The sequence below is a fragment of the Palaemon carinicauda genome, chromosome 23 (assembly GCF_036898095.1).
Source record: "Palaemon carinicauda isolate YSFRI2023 chromosome 23, ASM3689809v2, whole genome shotgun sequence".
Taxonomy (NCBI): Eukaryota; Metazoa; Arthropoda; class Malacostraca; order Decapoda; family Palaemonidae; genus Palaemon; species Palaemon carinicauda.
In genome coordinates, this window is record NC_090747.1 from 77820860 (window position 1) to 77843994 (window position 23135).

General features: G+C 42.1%; 1 protein-coding gene across 3 annotated transcripts in view; it reads left to right on the forward strand.

Moving 5' to 3' along the window:
- The first annotated feature begins 5404 nt into the window (after positions 1-5404).
- The window catches only part of LOC137617195 (cilia- and flagella-associated protein 298-A), a 144101-nt gene continuing 126370 nt past the window's right edge, over positions 5405-23135 (forward strand). The window contains exon 1 of one of the 3 annotated variants that reach the window (XM_068347089.1): positions 5405-5542. The gene's annotated coding sequence lies outside the window, so the exon portion shown is untranslated. Of the gene's footprint in view, positions 5543-5702; positions 5897-23135 lie in introns of those variants that run through there. The other 2 variants (XM_068347091.1, XM_068347090.1) reach the window with 2 other exon arrangements.

A 23135-nucleotide genomic window follows, 5' to 3' on the forward strand; every position in this document is an offset into this window, starting at 1 on the left:
ATATATATATACATACATATACATATATATATACATATATATATACATATATATACTGTATATATATATATATATATATATATATATATATATATATATACATATATATATATATATATATATATATATATATATATATATATACATATATATATATATATATATATATATATATATATATATATATATATATATATATTTATAAAATTTCCTGTTTGATAAAATGTGATGCTTTAGATATGGATCCGTGCTAATTCTAAATATTTGTCAGACTGACTTATCATTTAAGCAGATCCGTTGCACTTATCACTAGTAAATATTTTCCTAAATTTTAGTCTGGTTTCATTATTGCTATATGCAACTTATCTCAGATTTTAATATTTCCAATCCTCGGCTCTAGATTACTTTACGTGCTTTGAGGGCTGTTTTTTTCTGTTCCTGTCACACACAGAAACCCTGTACCCTACCAGACATAAAATTTGTCTTATACATTCTTAATAGAGTATCACAGAGAGTATTCTGCGTCATTTGTCAATTGTTCATTATGAAAGTACTTATAAAACAATATGGTTCATTTCCGATTTGTGCAATTGTGTTTGTTAACCTGGTAATTTTTTATATGCTCAAAAGCTTCATCTTTAATATCTTCGTCTTTCCCACCATTATTCCTAAATTATGGAGTCGGTTGTCTGGTGTGACATCTCCAATGCCTTCTGTCGAGGGCATTCTCTTCCACAAACATCTTCTCTCCATGTCATCCTTCACTTTATCTTGCCATCGAATTATCTGCCTCCTTCTATCTTTTCCCCATAACAGGTTCCTCCCAAGCTCTCCTCACTCCCTCCCCACCATCCATCCTTAACACATTATTATTATTATTATTATTATTATTATTATTATTATTATTATTATTATTATTATTATTATTATTATTATTATTATTATCAATAATTGCCAAGCTACAACCCTAGTTGGAAAAGCAGAATGCTACAAGCCCATGGGCTCCAACAGGGAAAATAGCCCAGTGAGGAAAGAAAACAAGGAAAAATAAAAATTTTATCAAGAGTAACATTAAAGTAAATATCTCCTATATGAACTCTACAAACTCCAACAAAACAAGAGGAAGAGAAACAAGATAGAACAGCGTTCCCGAGAGTACCCCCAAGCGAGAGAACTCCAACCCAAGACAGTGGAAGACCATGGTACAGAGGCAATGGCACTACCCAAGACTAGAGAACAATGGTTTGATTTTGGAGTGTCCTTTTCCTAGAAGAGCTGCTTGCCATAGCTAAAGAGTCCCTTCTACCCTTACCAAGAGGAAAGTGGCAACTGAACAATTACAGTGCAGTAACCCCTTAGGTGAAGAAGAATTGTTGGTAGTCTTAGTGTTGTCATGTGTATGAGGACAGAGGAGAATATGTAAAGAATAGGCCAGACTATTCGGTGAGTGTGTGTAGGCAAAAGGAAAATGAACCATAACCATAGAGAAGGATCCAATGTAGTACTGTCTGGCCAGTCAAAGGAACCCATAAGTCTTATCACCTCTGTGATCTTTATTACGCCTGTCACTCTTCTTAATTCACTAATTCCTAATCGTTAAAGCAGCAATATTCCTATAATCCACCTCAACATTCTCATTTCTGTTCTCTCAAGCTATGCGTCCTCTTTTCGTCTTAGAGCCCACGTTTCCAATTCATACATTAAGCCTGGTATTATTATTGTGCTATAGAACTTGACTTTCAGCTTGATTGGCCTTTTCTTATCATATACCACTCCCTCTACCTACCTCATCTTACTTCAGACTGCGTTTATCCTATTCTCAACTTCATCCTCACATCCTTCCTCCTAACTTAAGTAGATCCCAAGTATTTATGTTGTTCCATCTGTTTTATAACTGAGCCCCTACTTTCATTTGTGGTTATATCCTGTCCCTACCTTCCTTACTACTCACCATAAACTCACTCTCATACATATTTACCCTAAAGCCACTTTTTCCCCAGTTTCTTGCCAATCTGCAGCCCTTTCACATTTTCAGCGGTAATCACCAAATCATCTGCATATAGCAATTCCCACAACTCTCCGTTTATGATTTCTTCACTTATTTAACACATCAATGAACATCACAAATAAAAATGGGCTTAATGCTGACCCCTGGTGTAATCAAACACTAACTTCACATGTTTCTGTTTCCCCAACTGCTGTTGTTACTTTCGTCCCTGTGCTTTTGTGCATCATCTCAACTATTATTATCAGGATTTACTCTTTCTCAAGCACCAAAACATATCTCTTTTTGGATTTTATCACAAGCCTTCTCTAGATCTACAAAAGCACAGATGAGCTTCTTGTTTCCCTTTAGCATCTTTCCTGTAACGACCTTACTATACAGATAGCATCCACAGTTCCTCTCCCCTCTCATTAATCCATACTGCTGTTTCCCATTTTTACAATCTATCTTAATTTCTCATCTGTTACCATCTCAAGAACTTTCAAATCATGCTCTGTTAGTGTATCTACCCTTTAGGTAACAAAATTCATGACATAATTTCTGCTTAAATATAGATAGGCCTACCATTAGACTTTCCTCTCAGTCCTTAGGCATTATTTCCTCTTTCCATATCGCTCTTGATAATCCAGAATCAATTTTCCAATTCAGTAGCTAGTGTTGTGACCATGTCAATTTGAAATGCTGATGTACCTGGTGCTTTACAATTTTCCATGTCACTCAATGTCCACTTCACTTCACCGTTTGTACCTCTCCCAGCTCCCATCTGTCATTAAAGTTTGTATTCTTAATGTCTCCATCTCTATCCTTGATATATATATATATATATATATATATATATATATATATATATATATATATATATATATATATATATATATATATATATATTTATATATATGTGTGTGTGTGTGTATGCGCAACAACAACAAATCCTCTGAAAGACAAAGGACTCAGATATATCAGGGCTGGTGTTTTACCATTATCATCACCATGCTAACCAGTGTTGATTGGTGATGATAGGAGAATTTAGACTGATTGCTCGCAGTAAACTAACCTAGTATCTGTAGCACTGGCTAGTACAGTTTTGCTGATCATGATGATACACAAACCCTTCACGTTAAGGTATCGCCACTCATTTATATATATTCAATCGGATGGTCCTACCAGTATTAATTTATGCATCAGATACGTGGAGCTTTACTAAAGCCATAGAATAAAAACTAATTACAACTAAAAAAGCTATGGAAAGAATAATGACGGAACTAGCATTAGAAGACAGAAAAAGAGCAAGCTATATACAAGAGCAAACTAAAGTAGAGGATATTCTAACAACATGTAATAAAAAGAAATGGACATGTGCAGGACATAATTTGAAAATGACAGATAATAAATGGCCAATCATGATGCCTGTGGACGGAACATATTAAAGATTTTAGTATGGGTACAGAGGCAGCTTTTCAGTGGGTAGTGTGCTTGGTAAGTTTCCGCCATACTAATATCATAATTATGTTCTATTCATGTCACTGTGCTTGTATGCTAAACTTAGAATTGATAAAAATTAACCCACAGCCTTTGATAATCTTATCTTGTAAGCTATTCTAAATATTGATGTTATCTATTCAATGCTCTCTGATATTAAATTTCTTACATTATAGATAAAAAAAAAAAACTCAGCATGGCAATCCATTAGTTGTTTATCACCGTTTTCTATACTTTATCCCAATACATCCTGGAAAACAAGCTCGTAGCATATGCATATGATGCTACTCTCTTCTCCTTAATTCCATCCCCGAATGTAGATCTGGAGACGCTGAATTCCGTAAAAGAGATAGAACTAAAAATAGTGCATGGTGCAAACAAGGAGCATGAAATTAAATTCTAACAAAACTCAAAGAATGATTGTAAGTAGGTCGAGAACAGTGGCTGCTCAACATCCAGATTGATAAATTTTCTTTAATTCTATACGACTTGAAATTTAAGGTGTTTATTTATTATGAACTTACTTTTGAGAAACTAATTCGGTCTGTTGCTTCTTCTTCAGTAGCTCAAAAATGACACATTGAGAATATCTATTAAGATTTTCGGTGATCAATCTATTATGAATAAAATTTCTAATTCTTTCATTCTATGTTGCTTCGAGCATTGTTCGCCTGACTGGATTTCAGCTCTTGACTATCAACTAAAGTTGTTGAACAAGAACATGTCTCCATTAAATTTCATATTTCTAATCTATATATTAATTTCTGGCACCGTCATTCACTTAGTTATTTATGTGTTGCATAAGTTTTTCCACAATTCTGTCCGTCCTTTGCATTCAAATCTTCCCACAATGCACCACCCTGTATATAGTATTAGGAATTCTGCTAATTCTAATAGCCATACGGCTCAATACTTCATAGTATTCTAGAGGTTTTATTCCAGCTGTGGTCAGCTTGTGGAATGATCTTCCTAATCGGATAGTTTCATGAACCTCTTCAAATTTGCAGATAGTTTTTATTTATTTTTACGTTGAATAGACTGACATGTCTTTCTTCATAGTTTGTATGACATATTTATTTTAACGTTGTTACTGATCTTAAGATATTTTAAACTAATGAATTTTTATGTTTATTTATTTCCATTCCTCACTGGGTTATTTTTCCCTGGTGGTGCCTCTGGGTTCATAGTCTTTTTACATGTTCATCTTCTCTCGTCATGAGTCATGACAAATTAGTTTCAGTCATCTTTCCTGAATTTTCTTTGAAACCTCTAAATATTTTGACCATCTCCTTTATCAATTCATTCAGGATCGTTTTTTCCCTTTGTGTGTGTGTGTGTGTGTGTGTGTGTGTGTGTGTGTGACTCCTCACATCCACCACAGCAATTAGCATTCTCATCTCTGCTACTTCCCGAGTTCCAGTCTTTTATTACTGGCCAAGTCTCTCCCCCATAGAGTGTGGGTGGTCTAACTACGCTTTGATAAAAAGTTCCTTTAACTTTTCCAATGGTTCTCCTATCACATAATATACCCGATGGCTGCATAACAGAATTATTATTATTATCATAATAACAGAAACTTTCCAATTACTCTAATTGTGTACGTTTCCACTATCTTTATCTGTTTTGCTCCTAATTTTAAGCCTAATGTTTCAATCGGTTTAATTTTCACTTTTTAAAGTAATTTTCTTCTCATATTTCAGTCGATACTCACGTTTTTACGAAATATATTTAAACCTATTACGGGTATTGTAAGTTTTTCCTGTCTAATATGAGTTTTAGTTTAACGGATTAATAACTCGAATGTTTAACGGTGTTCAGTACTGTATTTCTTTCAATAACTTAATTGTTTTATTATAATCCTAAACATTTACATACAATATTGATTAATTTCAAAATTGTTTATACATCTCTTGTTTCCATGGAAACGAGGACGCTGGTAATACGTGTGTGGACTCGTCAGTCTGAGAAATTCTGGAACAGCTGATGAAGAGGGAAAAGGCATATCTCTACCCTTCAGGAGGATTTCGAGTTTTGTTTACTAACATCGAGTAAAATCTGGTATGTAACGGTGCTGTATAGCAGAAACATATTTACTTATTAAGTGATTCAGTAGAATGATTAAACTATACTATTTTTTAATGAGGCGCATTTGCATTGACTCGCAGCGGGGCCCTTTTAGGTCAGAAAAATTTCCTATCTGATTGTTTAGAATTATCTCGTCCAACCAATCAGCGATCAGGTAACTTTTCCGAGATAAAAGGGCACCCTGCGAGTCTGTGTAAATCTGCTTCACTAAAAAGAATTGACTTTAGCTTACAAGCCATTATCTAAAGGTTAATACAATGTGCGGTATAGCTTACCTGAAGATTTAGGGTTAGTTTGTAGAAAGGCGGACACTCCTGACTTGTAAAGGTAACAAGAGGGGATTTACTGGGTTTGTAAGCCTTTGTAGTTCGTTATCACAAAATGTAAAACTACATTTTATAAGGTAAACAGACAAGAAAACTGCCTATTCTAATCCCACTTAACCAAATCTAGGAGCCATAACCTTAATTACTTACCTACCTGGGGCTGTGCCCCTGGTGATCCCTCTTTACACTATTGTATTCGTAGCATACCCTGCCCCAAGAAACTACATTCCCCCTCCCCCCCCGTTGGTGTATGTAGTTAGTTTTGACAGGCGTAAAATTTATAGTTAAATTTCAGGGATGTATATATGATAGCAGCCACCTGTATGTATTATTACGTCTAACTTAGAATACGGCACTCTAAGGGAGTCGCAGGGGGGCGTTAGCCCCCTATTAGGTAAGTAGGTAAGTACACGCCTTGTAGATTAGGTTAGGGGGGATAGTTTAGGTTACTTGATGTCCATTTTTAATGAACGCGTGAGGAACTGGCCGCTGATATACAAAGGCTCCAAATTTCAAATCGATTTTCTATATAAGCAACTTGTTTATCTTTGTCTGAAATAGGATTTGTTCCTATACGATAATATAAATTATAAACAATTTTCCTTTACTATAGGAGGTAGAATACAGTGAAAGCTAGAATGTGGCTGTTAATAACTTTATCAAGGCGTAAACATTCCAGCTGGTAGTTCACTGGCCGGCCACTAGGAGGCAACTGCCTCACTCTGCGGGTCGCCAGTGTTACCCAGCAATTATTCCAGCCATTAGCAACTTTAGTCATCCTCTCTCTCCGCTCTGGAACTTTTTTGACAATTACTGATTCCTTTGATTTTTCTCTTTCCATTGTATTTGTGTGAGCATATCGATTGTGCAGAAATGTCATGAATTACTGCCAAAGATCTATGGTACTTTCATGAATAGCCTAAATGTCTATCCTCATTCGGTATGCCGGGTTTGCAAAGTACATTTGTGTGGTGAAGTCTCTCCTTGTGATGAGTGTTGGGAGTGGTCGCCATCCAAGTGGGTGAAGTTCGGTAGGATTAAGAAGTCTAAGAGGGAGTCTTCACCTTCTGGGTCTTCCTTAAAGATGAAGACTCTTACCATTCGGGTAAGAGTAGTGACAATTTAACTCCTGGACAAGCCCAAGGCCTTGTTAAAGGGGCCAGTTGAAGAGGTGTTATTGGCTCCCACAGATACTAGGGAGGAAAAGCGGTCTGCTCCTTATCCTCCAGCTTTCCCTGCACAGAAAATGTCTCTCCTGTGCTCTTCTATTCCTTGCAAGCGTTCTACCTCCTCAGGACAATCCTTAGTAACTGCAAGCATACTCATATCTCAAGTTTATGCTCATATCAATGCAAATATTTGCTCGGCAGCTTGCTCATATCAAAATGCCCGTATGTTGAGGCACTTGTATGTCAAGGTATTACTGTATACAATCCTTATGCTCTTTACGTAGGAGTATTATTTTAGCGATAGCTGAAACTAGCTGTTAAAGCTGATGGGAGGTGTAACTACCCTCTGCTAGTTAGCGGAGGGGGTTAGCGAGGGTAGACCAGCCACTCCGCTCACACCAGCACTAGTAAACAACCGTCACTTTTTATTTCGGCTTGGAGTACAGACGTCTTACTACCATGTTAAAACCAAATAAAATTTCCCAAATATAATTGGCCTAAAAAGCTAAAAGTTTCCTTTCTAATCTTTTCTTTGTACAGGTGTGCCTGCTCGTGGGGATCTTAATCTTGCAGGTTTGTTCCGGTAGAAGGGCGCTGTTGCGTCATTTTCATGCGGCAAAGGAGACGGATCCTCGCTGTCTCTGCCCTGCATGTAGGAGTCACTCCTGCATGCAGGAGTCTCCATGCCAGGTGTGTCGCCCTCCCAGAGGACGAGGTTTAACTGGTGACGGAAGAAGAAAGCTAAGAGGGTCATTCTCGAAAGGGAAGAAACCTCGCCATTGAACTCTGTTGGCTCGACCTGGCCATGTTGACTCTGCTGGGTCAGCTTCTCCTGGGGGCATATTGAGCACGAGTGGCAGCCATGTGACTCTGGGACAAACTTACGTACCGGGGGCCTCCATTGCTTTCCCTAGTGAAGCAACGCTGGCCACCTTCATTGTAGTGGTTTGCGGACTATGGCCAGATGTAGCCCGCAGACTCCCTAGTGTCCGAATGCTGACCACACTCCAACGTCCACTATAGATAAAGATAAAATGGTGGAATTCCCAGAAATCTGGGCAAAAGGTCAACAGTCAAGAGAACTGGGCACTGGGCATCACCCCTCAAGTTTTTATACTGGGCAAGGGGACCCAGCTAGAAACTCAAATTTCCCTATTATCTTTTCTTGCTTTGAGCTTGCTGAATAAACAGGTAGTATGACCTTTGGTTTAATTCTGAGGAAAATCAGCAATCTATAATAAATAGCTCTATCTTCTTTAGGTTAGATCTCTTCAAGCTTAAGTAAACTAAGAACATTAGGAGAAAGGGAAAAAATTGTAAATTAACTCTAGGCTGGTGACAGGACACAGTGTGGGAGGAAATATATTGAAAGAGGCTTATTAGAAATAGATTTAATAAGAAAAATGAATCAAATAGCTAGGTTGACAATACTAACTAATAAAGAAAATTTCCATTCTCATAACGAAATTTATATTGTAAGGAAAAAACTAGTATCCCTCTTCACTTCAGTCCTACACTAATTAGACTAAAAATGCTTTTGGAAAAAATAAACCATTCACATGTTTGACACTCATATGAATACACATCATCAGGAACGATTTACTCAGTAAGCCACACATAAAAACAATATAAACCAAAAAAAATCCTCCTTCCAATGACCATCCCATTGGGATCCAGATACAGAACCTATTATGTAAGTCTTAACATCACGACAGAGCCACTTTGGTAAAGGTCAACATATTCAAGACAAAGTTCCAAGCTTATGACATAAGGAAACTTTCAGCTTGAAGGAGAACTCCGCAACATTGCAGACCATGATTTACAAACACAGACAGTGCATTTGGACATTCACATCACTTACAGTTTGTCTCTGGCTGAATCTTTTTAGTCTACCACCACTTACATGGGCCTAAACAGCAATGTGAGAGATTCTGTATCCTACATCCACTTCTACGCATATTGACACTGTCGTAATCGAAGACTATATCTCAGTGTTTTGGTTCAAAGGGTCTTTCCTAAAAAAATTCAATAATTCTATCGATAGAGGCTTTGTTCTCATTCATCTTCCAATTGCCATCGACAAAAAATTTCCTTGAGGAAGACATTTGCAGTAGTACAATGTTTTCACCAATAAAAGATAAGTAACAATGTTGTCTGCAACACGGCTCTACTCTACTTTTCACTGAAAGGCCCATGTACTGTCTTTTCAGTGTCCTGGGTCAACAAACCATTCTGTCTGTTTTTTTTCTGGGGACCTCGGGTAAGAAAAACAACACTTAACACCCAATGCCCAGAAACATGGCTAGTTTCCCAAATTCCAAGCATAACGAGCTACAGTATTAATTTTGTTCACCTCTACTTGACTAAGTCTTAACACTATGTTTACTTCTGAACTGGCTTCACTCATTCTTATTAGAAATTTTACCATATGATCCCCTCTTGGTGCAGGGCACCGTCACTCTGTAATACAAAGAGAAGAATTGTGAGCGATGGAGTGGAGATAAACAAATTAAACAGTTCAAAAAATATTCAATGGAAATAAAACATTGTACAAATACTGTAAAAACCTAAACAATACATACATACATACATATATATACCAAGGCACTTCCCCCAATTTTAGGGGGTAGCCGACATCAACAAATGAAACAAAACAAAAAGGGGACCTCTACTCTCTACGTTCCTCCCGGCCTGACAAAGGACTCAACCAAGTTCAGCTGGTACTGCTAGGGTGCCACAACCCACCCTCCCTAAACAATAAAAATGAAAATAAGAAATAAATTTGGAAATACAGTGAACCCTCGTTTATTTCGGTAGATAGGTTCCAAACCCGACCGCGATAGCTGAAAATCCGCGGAGTAGGGACACCATATTTACGTATTTATTTAACGTGTATATTCAGACTTTTAAAACCTTCCCTTTACGTAGTACTGTTAACAAACTACCCTTTAATGTACAGAACACTTAATGCATGTACTACAGTACCCTAAACTAAAACAGGCACAAATATTAAAGGCGATTTTATATCATCCGTTTCCTAAACACGCCAAAAAACACGATAAAAAATGACAACCAATGTTTTGTTTACGTTTATCTCTGATCATAATGAAGAAATAAACGCATTTACACATCGGTGTATAGGTTAGTTTTTGTATCGATTATATTGATTATATGTTGATTTTGTTATTACCAATGTTTTACTTAATTTTTCTAAGGACTTCCAAATAAATGAAATGAATGCCATTTATATAATGTTTTTCTTTATGACGCCGCCTGAAACGGAAACCTTCCATTCGTTTACTGTACGCTCCATCTTCGATCGTAATAAACAAACGAAGCCATTAAACGCGCATGATGAAAGTGATAAATAATGATATTAAAAGCTTTTAGTAAATATGTTATTACAAATATTATTTACCGTATCTATATAAAATCCTACATACGTAGCAAAGCAGGAAAACAATTTTTTTTCTTTTTTTTTTGGCGTTTAATCAACAATAACAAACTGCCGCTAATGACCGAATTATAATTTACGAGAGAGAGAGAGAGAGAGAGAGAGAGAGAGAGAGAGAGAGAGAGAGAGAGAGAGAGAGTTGTTTTAAATGTAATAAACAAAAAAATATGATAGGTTATAACATGTATTTTCAGACTTTTAAAACCTTCTCTTTACGTAGTACTGTTAACAAACTACCCTTTAATGTACAGAACACTTAATGCATGTACTACAGTACCCTAAACTAAAACAGGCACAAATATTAAAATGTTAGAATATTAAAGTAGTATAAAAAAATAAAGATTGTTACTGTACTCACCACGAAAGAAGTTGAAGAAAAACTTGAATGATGATGGCGATGAATTTGCTGCACAGTAGAAATGATTATGAAGCTGATGATGTCTTCTTCTGTGCAGCCAATGATAGTATTTTACGTCTCTTCAGATGGAGGTGTCTTTTCCTGGGACACCTCTTCAACTTCTTCCTGGGACACTTCTTCAATTTCTTCCGAAGGCATAGTAGCAGGAAGAACTGGCTCTTTTTTGCGAGGCTGGAAGAACATTGTGATCGGAAGTTGCTGCTGCTGCTTCTTTTTTCGCTCGAAGAGCATCCTGTAGGGAGTCATGTCTTCATTGATTTTGTTGCCGAATTGCATAGAACGAACCATATCCTCGTCCCACTTTTGCGACAATTCTTTCAACTCCTTCACAAGGTTGCAGAGCTTGGCAAGCCGTTCTAATTTTAAGCCTGTTTCTTCGACATTTTCTTGGGTCTCTTCCTGGGTTTCACTCTCTTCTTCGCTTGCCGATTTCGTCAGGTCTTCTAGGTCTGCGTCAGTTAGCGGCTGGGAATGGCAGTCCAACAACTCGTCGACGTCTTCAGTCGTCATGTCGCCAAACCCGTCACCTCCAATTATCGCAGCCAACTGCACAGATTTCCGTATTGCAGAGTGTTGAATCTCAGCAGGTGTAAATCCCTCGTCATTGTAAACAATCTGGGGCCACAACTTCTTCCAGCTCGCATTAACAGTAGTAGGTTTCATTTCTTTCAGTGCCTTCTGGATGTTCTGCAGGCACGTGGCTGTTGTGTACTTCCCCCAGTACGCCTTCAAATTGAATGTTTCATCCTCATCATCTTGGGCAGCATCCACACACGCAACGAGGTCCGCCAAGGTATTCTTCGTGTAGAGGGCCTTGAACGCCCTGATAACCCCCTGGTCCATCGGTTGAATTAATGACGTTGTGTTGGGTGGCAGGAACTCAACCTGAATGCCCTCATGCGACAGATCAGTTGCGTGTCCACCAGCGTTATCCATAAGGAGAAGGATCTTAAATGGCAAGCTCTTCCTTCTCTAAGAGATATTTACTGACTTGCGGGATAAAACACTGGTGGAACCAGTTGGAGGTCAGCATCTTCGTAATCCATGCTTTTGGATTATGCATCCTGTACACGGGAAGGAGATTCTTATTTTTATTTTTCAAAGCGCGAGAGTTTTTTGATTTGCTGGATTTTTGCTAAAGCCGGGGCGGCTTTAGCAAAAATCCAGCAGCATTGCCACACATCACGAGGGTAACACGATCTTTGAATGCTTTAAAGCCAGAGGCTTTGGCTTCTTCTTTGAACAGGAAAGTTCGCAACGGCATTCTCTTCCAAAACAAGCCGGTCTCATCCATATTAAACACTTGTTCGGGCTTGTATCCACCTTCAGTGATAATGTTCTTGAATGTCTCATTTGCGAAAGTTTCAGCAGCGGTATTGTCAGCGGAAGCAGCCTCGCCATGCAGGGAAGCGCTTTTCAGGCCGAAGCGTTTCTGAAACTTCGCGAACCATCCTTTGCTAGCGGAAAAACGTTGTTTCTGAGGCTGGGAATCAGTGGATGTCCCTGCTTGAGGTTCATCTAGTACATCATCTTCGTCTTCTTCAGCATGGTCGCCATCGTCGTCTTGAGGTTCCTTTGCCGCAAAATTCTCATACAAACCCAAAGCCTTGGTTCGGATGGTGTTCGTATCCAAGGCTATGTTCTTCTTCCGGCAGTCGGCAATCCAGACTGCTAAAGCACCTTCCATACGGACGGTCGTTTTGTTACGAGCGGTAACGACTCGCTTCGCTGACCTGCTAAAGGTGATGGCAGCCGTCTTTCTAATGTTCGCCTCGTCCTTCTTAATGTAGCGAACGGTGGATTCGTTCACTCTAAAATGGCGGGCTGCGGCCGCGTAACTTCTGCATTCTTTCAACATATCGAGAAGTGTCACCTTCTCAGCAATCGTCATCATTTTTCGGTGGCGTTTAGGCTCACTACCAGCCTTAGTAGAATCAGAACACTTGGGAGCCATTGAACGCTTGGGAGCCATTGTAGGGGTTAAACAGAAAGTTCAACAAAAAGTTCAACTTCAAACAGTCACGCACAGCACAGATTAAAGGTACACAGTAACGTAGCAGCATCTACCCGGCGAGAGAGCGGCAAACAAAGTGGCCGCGAGAAGATGCTGCGGATTGAAGAAGCGGTCAAAACACCAATCACAGGCTAGATTACAAAACTTGGGAGCTGATTCGTCATCTATCTGCACTGGAACCAATCACAGTCCGTCTTACATGCTACATAGTACTTACAAATTCAAATACAAGGTACTATATACAGTATGCTTTACGTACGCTATTTTACGGTTGTTTTGTTGTAGGATATGTACGCTTATTCGAGATATGATTTTTGCAACAAAGAATACTATTGGATGCAGTACTACGTACGTATACATACAAAAGATTCATGGAAAAGATGCACATCCATTACATTTGTAGTAGTAGCCATCAGCAGCCTTACACCATTCAAATATGACAAAGTCAGACTGCATCTGATTTGCGTTTCATGTTCGATTTAATTTTACTACGTATACTGAATTATCGTATGATCACATTCTCTTTTCGTGCTTTATTTCTTTCTGTACTGAATTATATGTCATATGTAATGCAATGAACCATCAGTAAGAGCAGATATTACTAATTATTAATGGAATTAACAAAATATTTGGGGTCTTCATATATCGCGGCTATTTTCAAAATTTCCGGAAAATCCGCGATATATGTACTGTATATACATGCATTATGAAAAAATCTGCGAAGTCGTGAATCCGCGATAGTCGAACCGTGAAGTAGCGAGGGCTCACTGTAATCTGTATTTTTCCTATACAATTTTTTCAACACCGTACGGAAGTCACTTTCTGACGACGCTGTTTGTTTGTTGTGGCCTGCCTACGATCTCACGGGTTCCTGAGCAAGGATAGGTTACAGGAGGTCTTGCAGTTGGGTGTGCAATGGGAGCAGACATGCTCCCGGGAGTTGATTCGCATGTTCCCCCTCGAGACTCGGTAGATCAAGGACTGAAAGAGTCTCACACATACTTGACTGTCTTGACCTCAGCACCTTCTTGCTCCAACATTTGCTCTGTTTCGGCGGGGGTGAGCAGTTGTTGACAAATACTCCTCGGAGTGACATGTCAGGGATTCCCTTCGGGGTGAACCCTGGGACTAGCTTCGGCTATGTCCCAAGGGCAGTTCATGACGTAGATCTTCTGGCTGGGTTTGTACTGACAGAAGGGAAACAGACGGAGTTGCCTGGAGGTCCGCTTCCAGGTGTTGGACAACCTTCACTTCCGAGGGAAAGTCATCATCTTCTACCAAGTGTTGGGCAGCCTTCCCTTCCAATGGAGAGCTTCCCTTCACCAGTCTCGGCTCAGCAGTTTACTCTTCCGTGAGAAGACTTGCCGACAGGCAAAAGGGGTTGATCTTCCTTCCTACTCTGCCTGACAAAGTTGTGCGCTTTACCTTGGCTACACGCATTGTTTTCTTTGGCAAGTCTTTCCATCAAGACTCGCATGTGCAGGAAGCATTGCTTAGTGGTCAGGCGAGCTCTACCTCACTAGCGCATTCTGTGCGCTATGCACAGGTAGACTGGCAAACACAGGTAGATTATACTTTACCTGTGTGAGCTGAGAGGGGTGCACGCACAAGTGCGTCTTACCAGCTCTTGCCTCACCAACACTCGCCTTGCATTGCGAGAGGAACAGCGAGTTCCTTTACAATGGAAGGTAGCTTTACCTTCACAGACCGATCGCTCTGTCAGACATGCGGATGCCGCACACTTCCTTAGAGAAGTTGAGCATAGGGAAGGCCACAAGTTTTAAATATAAAACTTACCCGCTGGTTATATAAAAGAGCTGAAGTCCCTGACGCCAGGGCAGAAAATTCAAATCTCGCGCCATCGAAGATACGCCAGGTGAACCAACCGCACCCTAGCGGTAGAACAGGTGGAACTATACACCAACTCCAGTTCTTCTCTCTGCCGTCATAGCTGACTGACATACAGAAGTTTGCTCTCGTGTTTTTACTCTTTTGGGAAGTTGTTTGGTGATGTACAACGTTCTTTTTTGAGTTTAAGCTATCGTTGATTAATTTTCCTTGGTTCTTATCTTGAAATCTTTTTGTTTGAGATTTTCTTTATTGTTTTTTCCCTTACTTTTTGCTTGTCGGTCTCTCACGTTAACTTTAAAATGGCCGACTCCTCCCCTGCTCAGCGTAGGTGTGTTAGTGAGGGTTGTCGTACACGACTTCCTAAGGGATCTATTGATCCTCATTCTATTTGTGTAAAATGTAGGGGTAAATTTTGTTCATTAGATGATAGGTGTAATGAGTGTCTTTCCTTAACTGATGATGATTTTGGTACTTACGATCGTTATGTTAGGAGATTAGAGAGAGATAGACTTAGGCGTAGTTCTTCCCGATCTGTGGATAGAACCTTACCTAATTTACCTGTTCCTAATCCTGTTCCTTCCCCTGTGGTGGTAGATCAGGAACCTACTATGAAGGACATGTTTACTGCTATTTTGTCTCTTGGTGAGAAAGTTGAGTCCTTAGCAGCCGATAGAAATACTATCTTTTCAGAGTTAAAGGTATTGAAAAACCGTGATCCTATCGGAACTGTGGAAAGTGTTTCAGTATCTGATGTGGTACCGAAGAATCGTGACTCTCTCGGTGTTGTGACAAGTGTTGATAATGTGGTTAGTGTTGCGGAAGGTGCGTCGACTCGAGTGTCTGATGTGGTACCGAAGAATCGTGACTCTCTCGGTGTTGTGACAAGTGTTGATAATGTGTTTAGTGTTGCGGAGGGTGCGTCGGCACGATCTTGTCGTTCACCTAGCCTTAGACCTCTTTCGAGCTCTCGAACCCATGGGAGAAGTAATGTCGAACGGCTTAAGGGAACGAGAAGCATCATCAATCGTGCAGACGTCCCCTCGAACGTTCCTGTTGCCGTAGCTCAGGTCGTTCACCCTCATCGTAGGAAAGGTGAGGTTCATACGTTATCCCCGTCTTCCGATGAAGAGTCGGGGAGTGAGATCTGGCGGCGAGCGTCAAAACACACAGCGTCGGGAATCGCCTGTGCGGCCAGGATGTAGTTCGTGGGGTTCACCGGAACGTTTCCGTTCTCCCAGCGCTTGCACTCCGGCCAAACGTTCAGATCACCGTGTTCGTGCGGATATGATTCCTTCCGATTCGGACCTTGTAACTATTCATGCACCTCCTCTTCCATCGGATTGGCTTTCTTCCCCTGAAATGCGTGGTGACATTAGTGCGAATCTTCCTTCTAGGAGTTCTGTTGATCCGAAATGGACTGCGCTTTTGTCTATGAAGGAACAACTCTCTTCGTTGATGGATTCTTATCAACCAAGTGTTGGCGTTGTGTCTGGGCGTTCGATGTCAGACCAGTTATCGCACAAACGTTCGATGGTATATGGCCTTGACGAGTTATCACTTAGACGGTCTCCCATTCACAGTGTTCAACGCCAGGTTGATTTTGATGAGTCGCGTCAGAGAGTTTTGGTTGACCAGTTTGCGTTTTCTGGTCGCGGGGAAGAGCGTCGGCGTCGACAAGTGGACGAGACGCGGCAACAATTTGTAGTAGTGGATCGCCCGCGGCAACAACTTTTGGACGCGGCGCGTCAAAACATTGGTTTACAGCGGCGACATCCTGACTCCTTTGATCGCTCGCAGCAACAATCCTCGGACTTTACGCGACCTCGCGGCGATCTTCAACAGTTACCGTCTGATTTCAAGCGTTCTTCTGTTCAACAACAGTTGAATTCTAAGCGGTCTAAGCAGTTGTTGGTTGAGGATGATCGTCTACATGTCCGTGTTTCGCATCAATCTACTTCTACTTCTCCCCACCCAATTGACTCAGATGTTGGCCTTGACAGGCAGTCCCATCCAGACGTTGTTCCTTCGGTTCAGGCTGCAGCTGTTGCTGCACTGCCAGAAGACGAACCAGAGGAAAAGTCGGATGAGGATAATCCTATTGAGGAAGTCTCTGAGAATGAGGAGGAGAAGCATTATCAGCATGCTGTGGACCTTCGCAAGTTTATGCTTATTTTGACTGGAATTTTCCCGGATTCTTTTACCCCTGTGGCCCCTCGTTCTCCGCCTTCTGAATTCATCTTAGGTAAAGCTACTAAGGTTCCAGTTTACACCAAGATGGTTCTTTCTCGATCTTCTAAGCGGGCCTTGAAGTTAATGGGTTCTTGGTTGGACTCCAAGAAAGCTTTTGGCAAGACGGCCTTTGCCTTTCCTCCCGCTAGGTTAGCCTCTAAATCTAGTGTGTGGTATGAGACTGGTGAAGTGTTGGGCTTGAGTTTTCCTTCGTCTGCCCAAGGGGATTTTTCAAGTTTGGTAGATGCTTCTCGTCGTCTTGCCTTAAGGAAGACGAAGATTTGGTGGTCCATTCCAGAGTTCGACCATTTGCTTAAAGGTCTTTTCAGGGCCTTCGAAGTTTTTAATTTTTTGGACTGGGCTTTGGGGGCTTTGAGTAAGAGGGTCTCTGATATGACGGAAACGGACACTAGTGGTTTGGTTCATTTGATGTCCTGCTTGGACAAAGGTGTGAGAGATGGCTCCAACGAACTTGCTGCCTTGTTTACAGCTGGAATTCTCAAGAAAAGGGCCACGATGTGCTCCTTCCTCTCCGCAGGAGTGTCTCCCTATCAGAAGACAGGCCTTCTTTTCGCACCTTTGTCTAATTCTTTATTTCCTCAGGAATTAGTGGGCGAGGTGGCTACTGCTCTCACTCAGAAGGCCACACATGACTTAGTTACTCATTCGACTAGGAAAGTTTTGCCTCCGTCTTTCTCCTCTCGAAAACCTAAGGAATCTTCTTCTGGGTTTCGTCCTCAGTCCTTTCGTGGGAAACCCTCTGGGAGAGGCTCTTTTAAACCAGAAGGAAGGAAACCTAGAGGCAGAGGGGGCAAGTCCGGCCGAGGTAAAGTCTGACTGCCCTCTCCTTCAGACAGCAGTGGGGGCCAGGTTGACTCACTTTTGGGAGGCTTGGGAGAGGAATGGAGCGGACCCCTGGTCCGTCCAGGTGTTAAAGGAAGGCTACAAGATCCCCTTCCTGACCAATCCTCCTTTAGTCACAGATCCAGTGGATCTTTCGCCCAAATACAGAGAGGGTCCCAAGAAACAAGCCATGCTTCTACAGATGTCTCTTTTATTAGAGAAACGAGCAATAGAGGAAGTGCAAGATGTTACGTCTCCGGGGTTTTACAACCGCCTTTTTCTAGTACCCAAGAGTTCCGGGGGGTGGAGACCGGTTCTGGACGTAAGTGTGCTCAATGGTTACGTCCAAAACTCGACGTTCACCATGGAGACTCAGAAAACAGTTCTGGCAGCTGTGAGGAAGGACGATTGGATGGTCTCTTTAGATCTTCAGGATGCCTATTTCCACCTTCCGATTCATCCCAGCTGCAGACGTTATCTGAGGTTCATGGACGGAAACAAGGTCTTCCAGTTCAGGGCTCTTTGTTTCGGACTTTGCACGGCTCCTCTATTGTTCACCAAGATCATGCTGAACGTGGCAAGCATGCTGCATTCGAGGGGAATCAGGGCCTCTCTGTATCTGGACGATTGGCTGATAAGAGCCTCCTCAGCCGATTGTTGTTTGAAGGACCTCAAGATGACTTTGGATCTCTCCAGAGAACTGGGTCTCCTGGTGAGCTCGAAAAAATCACAACTCATTCCATCCCAGGAGATTCTTTATTTGGGGATGGAGATTCACAGTCGGAGTTTTCGGGCTTTTCCGTCGTCGGTGAGAATCCAAGCAGCCCTCCTAAAAGTACAAACGTTCCTGAAGAGAGATCTTTGCTCCGTCAGAGATTGGATGAGCCTTCTGGGGACTCTCTCGTCGTTAGAGAAGTTCGTGACCCTGGGGAAGTTGTTCTTGCGTCCTCTTCAGTTTCATCTCAACCGCCATTGGAAGAAAGGGGACAGCCTCGACAGGGATTGCATTCCCATCTCGACTTCCATCAAGTCTCATCTTCAATGGTGGAACAACGAGCCCAGACTGAAAGAAGGCTTGTCTTTACTTCAGAGGAACCCAAACCTCGTGTTGTGTTGCGACGCCTCCAACTCGGGGTGGGGAGCCACTCTAGAGAAGCAGGAACTTTCGGGGACTTGGACGGTAGAGCAAACCTCTCTCCACATCAATCAAAAAGAGCTTTTAGCTATTCATCTGGCTCTCATCGGCTTCGAAAAGCAGATCAGGGGCAAGGTAGTCCAAGTCAATTCGGACAACACGACAGCTCTGGCCTATATTGCGAAACAAGGCGGGACCCACTCTTGGCCTCTGTTCGAGATTGCAAGACTGCTCCTCATCTGGGCGGAGGAAAGGAAGGTGACTCTTTTGACGCGGTTCATCCAGGGAGTCAACAATGTGAGCGCAGACAGACTCAGCAGGAAAGGTCAGGTTCTCTCCACAGAATGGATTCTGCACCCGGACATCTGCAAGAGTCTGTGGCGGTTATGGGGTCGACCTCTCGTGGATCTCTTTGCCACCGCGAAGACCAAACGACTAGAGTGTTATTGCTCTCCGGTTCCAGATCCCGAAGCTTTTCACATAGACGCTTTTCTGATGAACTGGTCACACATGGAGGTTTATGCCTTTCCTCCGTTCAAGATCCTTTACAAAGTGATTCAGAAGTTCGTTTCACACGAGGAGACCAGAATGACTCTGATAGCTCCGTTCTGGCCGTCAAGAAGCTGGTTTCCAGAGGTACTGGAATGGATGGTGGATGTCCCGAGAAGCCTTCCCATGAGACCCGATCTTCTCAGACAACCTCACTTGGCCCGAAATCATCAAAACCTCCGAGCTCTACGTCTGACTGCCTTCAGACTATCGAAAAACTCGCTAGAGCTAGAGGATTTTCGAAGAAGGCAGCCAAGGCAATTGCAAGGGCAAGAAGGTCTTCAACCATCAAGGTGTATCAGTCCAAGTGGGAGTTGTTCAGGGAATGGTGTAGAACTAACGCGATTTCCTCTTCCAGTACATCGCTTTCCCAAATAGCAGATTTTTTCTTGGACCTTAAAACTAAGCATAACTTCTCGTCATCAACTATTAAAGGTTACAGGAGTATGTTGGCGACGGTTTTTCGACACAGGAACCTAGACCTTTCTGATAATAAGGATCTACGAGATTTACTTAGGTCTTTTGATACGACCAAGATGATTCAAACGGCTCCCATCGCCTGGAATTTGGATGTTGTCCTTAAATTTCTCATGAGTGACAGATTTGAGCCTTTACACTCGGCTTCATTTAAGGACTTAACCTTGAAAACCCTTTTTCTAGTTACCCTCGCCACTGCGAAAAGAGTTAGTGAAGTTCACGCTTTAAGCAAGAACATTGGTTTTCGGAATGGGAAAGCCATTTGTTCTTTGCAACTGGGGTTTCTGGCCAAGAACGAAAACCCTTCTCGACCATGGCCCAAATCCTTCGAGATTTCTAACCTTTCGGATTTGGCTGGCGATGAATTGGAAAGGGTTCTCTGTCCAGTTAGAGCTCTACGTTGTTATGTGGACAGAACTAAGAATCTGAGAGGTAACTCAGACGCTCTGTGGTGTGCAGTTCGGAAACCCTCGATGCCCATGTCCAAGAATGCCTTGTCTTTTTTCGTTAGATTGTTGATTCGAGAAGCTCATGCTCAGTGTGATGAGTCGGATCAGAGGCTCCTCAAAGTCAAGACACATGAAGTCAGAGCGGTAGCGACTTCAGTGGCCTTTAAACAGAACCGTTCTCTGCAAAGTCTGATGGATACAACATTTTGGAGAAGTAAGTCTGTTTTTGCATCCCATTATTTGAAGAATGTTCAGACTCGCTATGAGGACCTTTTTACGTTGGGTCCTTTTATAGCTGCTAATGCGATAGTAGGTGAATGATCTACCACTACGTTCCCTTTTTTCCTAATACCCCTTTTCTATCTCTTGGAACTCGTTTTTTATGGTTGTTTGTGGAGATTGGGCGTCAGTCTTCCGCAATCTTTGATTTGGCTAGGTGGTCATTTTGTTCCTTGAGTGCACCCGGAACAAGGGTATTGGTTGAGGTCCTGTCATGTTATAGGTGTTTGTACCGTTTGACAGCTCCTAGAGATTTTCAGCCCGAGTGGATTACTGGATCTCTTAAGGATAGCGGACGAAATGAGGCAGAGTATCATTGCTGTCAGCTTCCTTATCAGGTGAGAACTGCTTAAGTTTATTGTATGTAACCCTTAAGTGAATTTTCTGTATGTAGCTGTCTCTGACCCGCCACCAAGGGGTGTCAATCAGCTCTTTTATATAACCAGCGGGTAAGTTTTATATTTAAAAATGATATTTTCATAATAAAATAAATTTTTGAATATACTTACCCGCTGGTTATATAAATTTAACACCCTCCCTCCTCCCCTCTAGAGACTACCTATGGTATGGCTATGAGGCATGGAAGAACTGGAGTTGGTGTATAGTTCCACCTGTTCTACCGCTAGGGTGCGGTTGGTTCACCTGGCGTATCTTCGATAGCGCGAGATTTGAATTTTCTGCCCTGGCGTCAGGGACTTCAGCTCTTTTATATAACCAGCGGGTAAGTATATTCAAAAATTTATTTTATTATGAAAATATCATTTTACATCCTCTCATGCCCTCCCATTCCTTGGCACTGTACCTAAGCCAATAAAACAGGCTCGTGGAGCTCATTCGGGAACAGTTCCGCTCTCGAAAAATGCTTCCTGGTACTTGGACCTTGTTTAGGCAATGAAGCAGGCAGTCTCCTGGCAACCTTGCCAGTGCATTTCTCTGCGGGTGATGCGACCATCATGAAAGGGGCTGCAAAGTGCTCTGCAATCAGTTTCATGGTGGGACTACTGGTTAGGGACAGTAGGCTACCTCGTGAAGAACGAGCACCTCTCTACTCCTCGGTGGAGGGAGGTTTTGTCGGTTTTCCTCCTGTCAGGAGCTAGAACCCTGAGTTCCTTACACAGAACATTGTGAACTAGTGTGTCAACTGGATTTTCAGGCTATGCGATGCGGTAGTCTCAAAATTCCAGCGGGAGGTACCAAAGAGAGAGGCGATGAAGTTGCGTACGTTTTTGATGGACGGTCTTTCCCTCTTCAATATAAAGGACATCGAGGCAGTGGCAGAAGATGGAGGAAGGCGAGCCAGGACTCCATCCTCCATAGAGCGATGACCTCACGTCCTTACTCCGCTGCACCTCCACTGTAGAGATCTTCCCCAACGAAGGCCCAGGGGTTGAAGAGGAGTTTACTGATGAAGTAGGCTTGGGAGACCCAAGGTCCCAAACATCCCTTTTGACTTAAGGGCTTGAAGAGGGGCAAGGGAAGCAAGACAGGTAAATGAGGATGATCCCGCTAGTGAGGTCATTCCCCCGACCAGTCCACCGTTAGGGGGCTGCCTTAAGAGCAGATGGCAGAGGTGTATGCTCCATGGGGCCGAACATTGGTCGGTCTCTGTACTCGGAGAAGGGTACATTATCCCATTCACTCTTTCTCGCCGTTCTCTAACCCTCCATCTGACGATGTCAGATTCCTACGCAAAGGGATCCGTGTAGAAACAGGCCCTTCGGGCCGAAGTCTAGACGGTGTTAGAGAAGGACGCTATCCAAGAGGTCCTGGAAGGGTCCCCAGGCTTCTGCAGTCGTTTATTTCTTGCAGAAAATGCGTCTGGAGGCTGGAGACCAATCATTAATCTCTCAGCCTTGAACGAGTTTGTCCAACAAACTCCGTTCAAGATGAAGATGGCTCAGACGGTTAGGCAGACCGGCAGACCACAGGACTTCACAATATCGTAAGACCTCAAGGATGCCTACTTCCAGATTCCTGCTCTTCCATCTTCGTGGAAATACTTGAGATTCACGTTAGGAAATAAGATATATCTGTTCAAGGTGCTGTGTTTCAGCCTGTTCAGAGCACCTCAGGTGTTCACTCAGATCTTCACCCTCTTGTCCACCTGAGCCCACAAGAAGACTCGAGGGAGACCCTTCTCTTCCTTCGAGACAGGCTTCTCGCATTTCACAGGATTTGGGGATTGTAGTAAATTATGAGAAGTCTCACCTGCAACCTTCTCAAGAGATGATATATCTTGGGATGAAAATCGTTATTAGACTAGGCAAAGTTTACCTGTCCGAGGAACGAGTAAAGAGACTAAGAGAGATAGCTCAAGTCTTTCTCTCGCAAGACAAGTTGCCAGCAGATCAGTGGCAAAGGCTGTTGGAACAC